Genomic DNA, 9,461 nt, shown 5'->3' with positions numbered 1-9,461 from the left:
TTCATTTGGATGAGGACTCAGAGGCTTCCAGTCTGAGGAAACAGGATCAGCTGAGGAACTGGCAAAGTGAGGTGGCTATGGCTTGTTCTGTTTCTCTGATCTTCCAGCATTCACTCCACTACTTCGCTCCAGGTTTGTTTTTATTAATAAGAACTTTTAAAATTTGTGCTACACAGAGGAAGAAACATGAGATGGGAGAGAGGGGTAGGTATATGAGAGGAGCTTTGAAAACACTGCTGGATGTTATAGCTTGACCAGTTTGGGGAGTTACTTGTTCCACTCCAGCCATATGACCCTGAAAGGGACCAATGTTCCCCATGTGTCTGCCCATTAGCCCTGATATCATGAAGAACACAGCTAACCTTTAGAAAGATTGCAAACATCTCTCCAAGAAAACTAGTCAGGCCAGCAGTTGAGGAGGTGGCTGTGATAATGCCAGGTGCCATGCTCCCTTCGATGCAGTCTCTCAGTTTGCATTTGCACTAAGAACTTCCAGCCCACAAGATCTTAACCTTTGCCAAGTAGGCCATCCAAACACGAAGTGAAGCCAGGTGCCCCCTTCAGTGTGTTAAGCATGTAGGTCTTCTCCATAAACTTCTGTCTTAGAATGGCCATGTATTTTCTTTGCTCCTGAAATAAAATCAGATGTTTCTTAAATATAAGCAAGATCAAATTCAAAATAATGATTAAATAGCACAATTCTAATAGTCATAGCCAAATTATCATCATGTATCTAAATATTCTTTTATGCACAGGTATTTCTCAAAGTGTGGTCCTTAAAACTGCCTCTAGCTGGGCGATGGTAGTACACACCTTTGATCCCAGCACTTAGGGAAGCAGAAGCAGGTGGATCTCTGAGAGTTCAAGGCCAGCCTTGTCTACAAAGTGAGTTCCAGGACAGCCAAGGCTACACAGAGCAACCCTGTCTTGTAAAAACAAACCAAGCAAAGCAAAACAATGACTCTGTGCAAAATTTTCCAAATTCATAGAAAATGAATTAGAACCCACAGAGCAGAGACTTGAGGATCCAAGACAGTCAGGTGTTGACAATGGGAAGGGAACATGAGCTTCATTTTTAAAATATAATTGGAAAGGAAACTGTGTTGCATAAAAAGCATAATCTTCATAATGACTCTTGTACAGCTTAAGCTTAAGTCCCTCTCCATGAAGATCTATTTTAAGGGCTGTGACCCTGGTGCTGGGGAGCAGAGGCAGGTATATCCCAGGAACTCCATGGCCAGCTAGGCTAGCCAAAATGGTGAGCTTTGGGTTAAGCAAGAGACATGTGCACCCTCACCACACGTGAAAATTATTAAAGTAATAACTGAAAGTATGACATAATAAAGACCTTTGTGAAAATGTATGTTCTAGAAGAAAGAAAAGAAAACCCTTCTTTTGTGTCCTTCTCAGTAGTTTTTCAGTAACTATCTCTTTCTAACACAGTAAGGGACCCTAGAAGAAAGGCAGGTTTTAGGACACAGGAGCTCAGTGTACAAGAGAAACCCTTGGAAGCCTAACAGTGATAAAGGAAGAACCAGGGACACCTGCTAATAGACACCAAGCACAGAAGGCAGAGTTCTGCAGCCAATCAGGAAGCTCCACAAGGAAGACTGGACTGAACATACCTGCACACCTTAGTAGGGCATTTAGATGCTGAGTAGTGATAGACATAGAAGAAAAGTTTAAAAAGTTATATTTTAGACTTATTATTTCCTATGTATGAGAGTTTTGCTTGCATTGTGTATGTGCACTACATTTGTGACTGCAGAGGTCAGAAAAGGGGAATCTAATTGCTTAGAACCAGAGTTCTGAATATCTGTGAACCACCAAGTGTGTCCTGGGAATTGAACCTGGGGCCTCTGCAAGAGCAAAAAGTGCTCTTAACCACTGAGCCATCTCTCCAGCAGCTCTAAGAATTTTTTTTTTTAGAGAAATAAAAATACAAGAAGTGCAAGATAATGATCCACTTCCATTTGCAAGAAAGGAAACGCAGTCATAGCTTACAACACTGAGCTCTGGAAAGCGTTCACTTTGTCATCTGAATGTGAAAACTGACCTAAAACAGACACAGTTCAGTGTTTCAACGAGGGTCTCTCTCTCTCTCTCTCTCTCTCTCTCTCTCTCTCTCTCTCTCTGTGTGTGTGTGTGTGTGTGTGTGTGTGTGTGTGTGTGGAGGGTAAGCCAACCCCCACCACAAGTAAAATAGATTATGACTAAAACTGAAAAAATCACGTAGTAATAATACAAGTGCTATGCTAAGTTACAGTGTAAATACCAACACAACCAGGTGAGCAAGGGGTATGGTGGCCCTTGAGAGAAAGAAAACAGGGCTGGAAGAACAGAATCGTGTTATGTATTTGTACAGAAAATCTTGCTTCTTTTTTTAAACTCTGTGCATATGTAACTTTGATTCTTCTTGAAAAGAGGGGATCTGTTAGTCTTAGTGACAGAAATGCACAAGCTGAGATGGTCTCACAATTGGTGTGTCAGAATTTGTACTCTCAGAATGCAAAACTAAGACACTAAAACAACACTAAAAAGGCACGAGAGGCTTACATTGTGATCAAACCCCCTATGAGGGAAAGGGAAAGGTAATAAGCCCTCCACTCTCTGTGCAGGGCTGGCCTTGTGAAGAAGAGGAATATAGAATGGGCCTCTGTCTATTATACAGCTGAGCTCTGCTAGTCTGTTACAAAGCTCCAGAACAAAGATGGAGAAATGGCCACACCCTCCCCACCATCCCACAACCGCCTTCCTCTGTCTTTGTCCTGGTCTCTGCCTAGAGAGAACATTTCCTGTCTTGTCCGTGTCCACAAGTCTTGCAGTAACCCGTGGTGCACACTGTCTCCTTTCTTGAGAGGGGACTAAAGGAAGAGCTCAGTGGAGTGAACCGCAGCACCCTTCTCCACCATGGGTCAGAGAGCACACCTGACAACACTGTCCTCCGCTTGTACTCCTCATTCCAGATTTTACCCACGCTCTTGCTGGACCTCTCCATTTCCTGCCTGGTGGCTTGGCCAAGCCTACATTTGTCAGAAGCCTGAGCCCCTGACTCAGACTAGAGTGGCTTCTCTCTTCCATACAGTCACATGAAAACCAAGATGGTTTCAAGAGGTCTACTAGTAGCATAGACCTGTAATTACAGCGACTCAGGAGGCTGAGGTAGGAAGACTGCTAGTTAGAAATCACTCTGGGCTATGAAATGAGATCAGGGCCTGCACGGACACCTTAGTAAGATCTTACCCGCCTCACCCACCTAACACCCCCCCCCCCCCCCCCCCGCTCCACCAAAATTAAATACAAGTCAAAAGGGGTTAGAGCTTAACAGCACAGCATGCCTTGTATGCATGAGGTCCTGGGTTTAATTTTTTAAAGCACTGTGTTGAGCTGGAGTCCAGTACCTCTTTCATGCTGACTGCATTCTAATGATCATTGCAGTCACATGCCACAGTTGTAACAGCAGGGCCATAGGACCTGCTAGATTTCTAGGTCAACCTGGTTCTTGCATGCAAGTGTATTCAAGATGACTGGGCATTTTCCTGGCTTTTATGCAGTCACTTGACTAAATGACGATTGGTCACCCAGCTTCAGAAATCTCTACTGTGTCTATTTTCTGGGAATCTATTCACATTTTTAATCAGTAGGTTTGGAGTCTGAACATTGGTTTTATTTCCATTTGGTTTAGGAATTGAGGCAACTGCACACAGCTTTCTGCTCACACTTGCTTCCTTCCATAGACAAAGTACCTCTTTCTTCCTTCTCTCTCTCTCTCTTTCTGCCTCTGTCTCTGTTTCTCTCTCCTTACCCCCCCCCCCCCCAGAGAAGCCATACTATTTGACTTCCACAGCTCCCTTTTGGATTAAGTCCCCTTGGCAGACCCTAGAATTCAATAATATGGTGATTGAGGGTTTTTTTCCCTCGGGCTCTAGCAGTTAGGGGTCAATAGCTGGCCTTTTTTTGCTTCAGAACCATTATCTCATTGCTCCTGATGAGCATAACTCTGTGATGTAACCTCCTACCATCAGCCCCAACTGACAAAGGAGAGCACATCCGATGTCCCTAGCTGTGCCAGGGTTCTAAGTCACACATCCCTTAAAGTCTGGTAAAGAATGTAGCTTTCAGACCCTCCATTTTGCTGAACTTATTCCCATGGCCCATCTCAGCTTTGAGCCGCCCTGTCACCATCTGCCTTAATCCTTCAGGCATGTCTACCATGCCTAGTGTGGACAGTCCCTCCCTATGGGTTTCTGAAAGCCACCCCTGAGCCATGTCCCTGGATCAAAGAAGCCCTGCTTATTTATCTTTATTTTCTAGCCTCCTGGTCAAGCTCCCTGGTCCCTGCTAGCACATTCTAGCTAGTTCCTGTAGTTGCTCTGGGGCATGATCTCTTTCTTCATTTTGCAGGGACTTGTTTATGTCTGTTTTGGGAGGTTGTTAGTTTTTATATTCTAGGCTGGCCTGGAATTTGTGTCAATCCTCCTGTCTCAACAGATGTGAGTCACCACGCCTGGATTTTTTTTTCCCCCAAGTATAACATGTCTCTAGGTGGGCATCTAGGATTTAAGTCAAGAAAGCAGTTTTCTTAGTGGGGGCAGTACCTCTTGCCTTGTTGGAGAAAAGACTCTGATCTTCCCACCCTGAGGACCTGATGTTAGGTCCTAAAAAATGAAGTCAGCTACTGCAGCAGACCAGACTCCTCAGTTCTCTTCGTGAGGTCCTTCTGACCACAGTAATTCTCTAAATGCCCATGAACATACTTAGTTACATATCTTTTATAAAAAGAAAATTCCTTTAAATATAAAAAAATATGTTGGGGCTCAGCAATGGTCACTGTAAAGGATACAGACATATTCTGTGTTGATCAAGGTTTTTCCAGTTCCCTACATGCCATTACCTACCGTCATCACACACTGCAGCTGATACGTTCAGATCTGGAAAGATTTCCATCTCCCTTCCTTGGCAATTTATACTACAACTCTGAGAAAAGCAACATATGTTGGTGCCAAGCCTCCCCTCCTCTACTGATTTTCACAGCTCTCTAGCAAATATGCATATAAATAGAAGACCTACAAAAAAGATGTTTTGCCATAGAAATAATGAACCCAAAGCACCCCACTGTGCAGTCACAGGGGATCCTGACAATCTGTCTTCCAAAATGTTCAGAGTGTTCTAAGTCAAGAATAAAATATTAGAACAGCTTTACTCTGTATTATTGGCTCTGCCTCCAAGGACTTAAATTGCACCTTGCTTTTCGGTGACAGGGACCAAACAACAACAGTAGACCACATGCTTCCTACTGGTCAGAGTCCCTCTTCTGTTATGAGCCCCAGGCCTTGTGGAGATAGGCTCTGAAGTTTCATTTGAAGTTGGACATAGTACTGTCACTTATTGACTGACCTAGGTTGGATTCTCTCTCTCTACTTCTCATGGACATTCTTAAATCCATAGCACCAACAAGGAGGTAAATGCTCAGAGAGGCAGACTCACTCTCTTGAAGGCAGCCTCACTGACTTTTGTGATCTTAATTTCAATACATTGCCAACACCAACTTGGCCAGCTCGTTTCTCCCTGAGCTTTCCCAAGGCCAGCAACAAATCAGTTACAGTTTCTCTTCTCTTTTACCACATTTTGGGGGAGGGGAGCATTGAGACAAGATTGCACCATGCAGCCCAGACTGCCCTAAAACATCCATCTGTCTCAGCTTCCAACGTGCTGGGATTAAAAGTGTTCATCAGCACTCCAGGGTCTACCTCTTAAACACACGGGTGATAAGTGAAGAGGTGGGAGAAGAAAAGGAAAATCAGTTACAGCTCGAGATTTTCATCTGGTGAATGGACCCTCCCTGTAGAAGGGAGCAATATGACTGGACTCAGAGGTCAAAGTGGCACATTTGCTGACTGTAAACAGACATAAGGGCAAAGAAAAACAGCAAGGCTGATCTGGGCTGAAAATGATTCTGGGTGGTAACTTGAATCTGTAGGAGGAAATAATAAAGTACAAGAAAGTTAACAAAAGCTATTAAAAGATTTATTAATTTATTATGTGTATAGCATTCTGCCTGCATGTTTGTCTGCAGGCCAGAAGTGGGCACCAGATCTCATTATAGATGGTTGTGAGCCACCATGTGGTTGCTGGGAATTGAACTCAATACCTCTGGAAGAGCAGCCAGTGCTCTTAACCTCTGAGCCAGCTCTCCTGTCCTAAAAGCTATTAATATCTTAATGCATTCATTTTTAGGGGAATGTGTGCGCATCTGCTTGTCTGTATGAACACTACATGCATGCAGTACACATAAAGGCCTGAAGAGGGCACCACATTCCCTGAAACTGGAGTTACAGGTGGTTATGAGTCACCTGACATAGACGCTAGAAACCAAACCCAGGTTCTCTGCTAGAATAGCAAATGCTCTTAACATCTGAGCCATTTCTCCAATCCCTTTACATTTACATTTATTTTTACATGCCATTATTCTCAGGTTCTATAGACATTCCTGTAAAAATGATAAGCCAAGGTTGGGGATTTAGCTCAGTGGTAGAGCGCTTGCCTGGCAAGCACAAGGCCCTGGGTTCAATCCTCAGCTTAAAAAAAAAAAAGATAAGCCATGTTTCAAGTGCTTTTCTACTTTAAAAATGCAAAGAACAGCAGGAATAAGAGGGAGTTCCCGGTCTTATGGTTTCTATTGTTGTGAAGAGACACTATGACAACTCTTATAAAGGAAAAACATTTTATTGGGGCTGGCTTACAGTTTCAGAGGCTTAGTTCATTATCATCATGGTGGGAAGCATGGCAGTGTGCAGGCAGACATGGTGCTAGAGAAGGAGCTGAGAGTCCTACATCTTGACTTGCAGGCAACAGGGAGTGGTCTATCTTACTGGGTGTGGCTTTCAAGTATATGAGACCTCAAAGCTTGCCTCCATAGTGACACACTTCCTCCAATAAGACCACACCTGCTCCAACAAGACCACATCTCCACTCCCTTTGGAGGCCATTTTCTTTCAAACCACCATATTCCACTCCCTGGTCCCCAAAGGCTTGTAGCCATATCATAATGCAAAAATGCATTCAGTCCAACTTCAAAAGTCCCCATAGTCTGTAATGGTCTCAAACTTAATTAAGTCTAAAGTTCAAAGTCTCTTCTGGGATTCATATGGAATCTCTTAACTGTAATCCCCTGTAAAATTAAAATTAAAAAAGCAGATCACATACTTCCAACATATAATGGCACAGGATATACATTACCATTCCAAAACATAGGAAAGGGAGCATAGTGAGGAAATGCTTGATCAAAGTCAAGACTGAAAACCAGCTGGGCTAACTCCAAACTCTGCATCTCCAAGTCAGATGTTAAAACACACTCTTCAGGTCTCCAACTCCTTTCACCTTTGTTGACTGCAACACACTTCTCTCTCTTGGGCTGGTTCCATTCCCTGTTAGTAGCTCTCCTCAGCAGGTATCCCATGACTCTGGAATCGCTACATCTTGGGGTCTCCAAAGCAATTCAGGCTTCAACTTCACAGCTTCACACAATGGCCTCTATGGGTCTCCATTCAGGGACACCCCTGACACAAGCTTGGCCTCAGCGGCTGTCCTTATTCACAGAAGAAGTCTCCATAACCCCTTTCTCCTATCCTTGACTCTAAAGCCAGAACCACATAGGGTATTTATAGGAATGCCAAGGGGTGGAGCAAAAGACCTCCCCCGCAGCACAGCCAAGTGCAGACCATCCCAGATACCTGCACTTAGGCCTGTGGTCAAACCATCCTCTCTATGCAGATCTGCTGACCACTAGGAACCTGAAAATGGGCTCCCACAGTAGCCACATGCAAAAAAAAAAAAAAAAAAAAAAATAGATCTTTATAGAAGTTAATTCAAAATGGACAAGACCTAAATATAGGAGAGAAATTTATAAAATTCTTAGAAAAAAGCACATTGACAAATACAATAGGTTCTTAGACATGATCTCAGAACTGAAGCAACAAAGGAAAACCTTTAAATTAGTTTTCATCCAAATTAAAACATTCCATGCTTCAAATAACAGTATCAAGAAAGTAAAAACATAGTCACAAAAGAAAGAAAATACTCCTGTTATATATAATAGAATACCTTTATAAGACTATATGAAAACCACTTGCAGTTCAATAATTAAAATGCAAATATTCTAATTTTAAAATGGACAAGGATCTAAACAAATATTTCTACAAAGGAGATATAAAAATGATGGATCTCTATGAGTCCTAGGCCAGGCTGGTCTACAGTGAATTTCAGAATAGCCAAGGCTTGTGGAGCCCCACAAAGGTTTCCTAGTGAGATCTGAGCTTGCTTTACCCAGCAGGGCTGCACTAGAGGATTGCTTGACCACATGTGTAGTTACCAGGTGATTGGAAGGGTCTGCACTTGGCTGTGCTAGGGGGAGGTCTTTTGCTCCATCCCTTGGTATTCCCATAAAAGGCACTTTAAAAGAGACAGAAGGGGCCAGTGGATATTGATCCAGGCCCTCCTGGGGCTATCTTGTGTTTCTATGTTTCTCTCCCCCTCTATATTTCTATCTAAATATTTCTCACTCCTCCCTCAAGAATGCCCTGGGGAAAAAGTGGAAGCAGGCCTCCCACAGGGACTATACAGTGAAAGCCTGTCTTTAAAATAAAAGATTAGTAAACAAACAAAAGAATGTTGACCACTCAGTTTTCAGTACAAATAAAATCCACTGGAAGAAAAACAGGTCCTAGGCCCTGGTAAAGATAGGAAGTCTCCACGACTTTGTACCCTGTTATTGAGGGAGAAGTAAAAAATGGAGCCATGCCTTTATAAGATACCCCGACAGCCCCTTGAGTGATTCAGTATAGTGTTACCACATGCTCCAGCAATTCCGAGAGCAATGAAAACACCCACCCAGAGTCTGTGTCAAAGGGCAAAGGGTAGAAGGGAGCCAAATACTCACTGATGGGCAATTAAGTAATGTGGTACAAACATATAATACATGGTTGTCCAATCTTCAAAGGACCTAGATGTAGATACTTTTACTGGGTGAAATGTGAAAATATTGTGCCAAGAGAAGCAAAAAGGCAAACACTGTATGATTTTGCTTGTTGGGGTTACTAAAAGTTGTCATACACACGGAGTCAGAAAGTTAAGTAGTGTTGGCAAGCAGGTAGCCCTGGGGAATGGGCACTTCTGTTTAGTGGGTTCAGTTTCGGTTGAAGGTAATGGAAAGTTCTGGAGATAAATAGTGCAATGTGAATGTATGTGAAACTATATAATTGACCTCAATTGATTAAAATTATAAATTTATGTTCAATCACAATTTTTTTTAAAATTCAAAAAGGAATGAAATATGAATTAATCATAAATGAGATATAAGCTTTAAAACATGTAATATAACTCCATTCATAGAAACTGTCCAGAACAGGGGAACCCATCATCTCTGTCAGTCTTCTACTGATGTGAGGAGACACCACAACCAC

At 42.8% G+C, this 9,461-nt stretch overlaps 1 protein-coding gene across 1 annotated transcript in view; it reads right to left on the bottom strand.

Moving 5' to 3' along the window:
- Positions 1-609: 609 nt before the first annotated feature.
- Utp25 (UTP25 small subunit processor component) overlaps positions 610-9,461 on the bottom strand; it is a 77,042-nt gene continuing 68,190 nt past the window's right edge. Inside the window, exon 13 of the transcript XR_004946174.1 lies at positions 610-630. The gene's annotated coding sequence lies outside the window, so the exon portion shown is untranslated. The remainder of the gene's footprint in view (positions 631-9,461) is intronic.

The sequence above is a fragment of the Onychomys torridus genome, chromosome 11 (genome assembly GCF_903995425.1).
Source record: "Onychomys torridus chromosome 11, mOncTor1.1, whole genome shotgun sequence".
NCBI lineage: Eukaryota > Metazoa > Chordata > Mammalia > Rodentia > Cricetidae > Onychomys > Onychomys torridus.
Note: the sequence above shows the minus strand (reverse complement) of the source record. Positions and strands in the feature narration are given on the sequence as shown.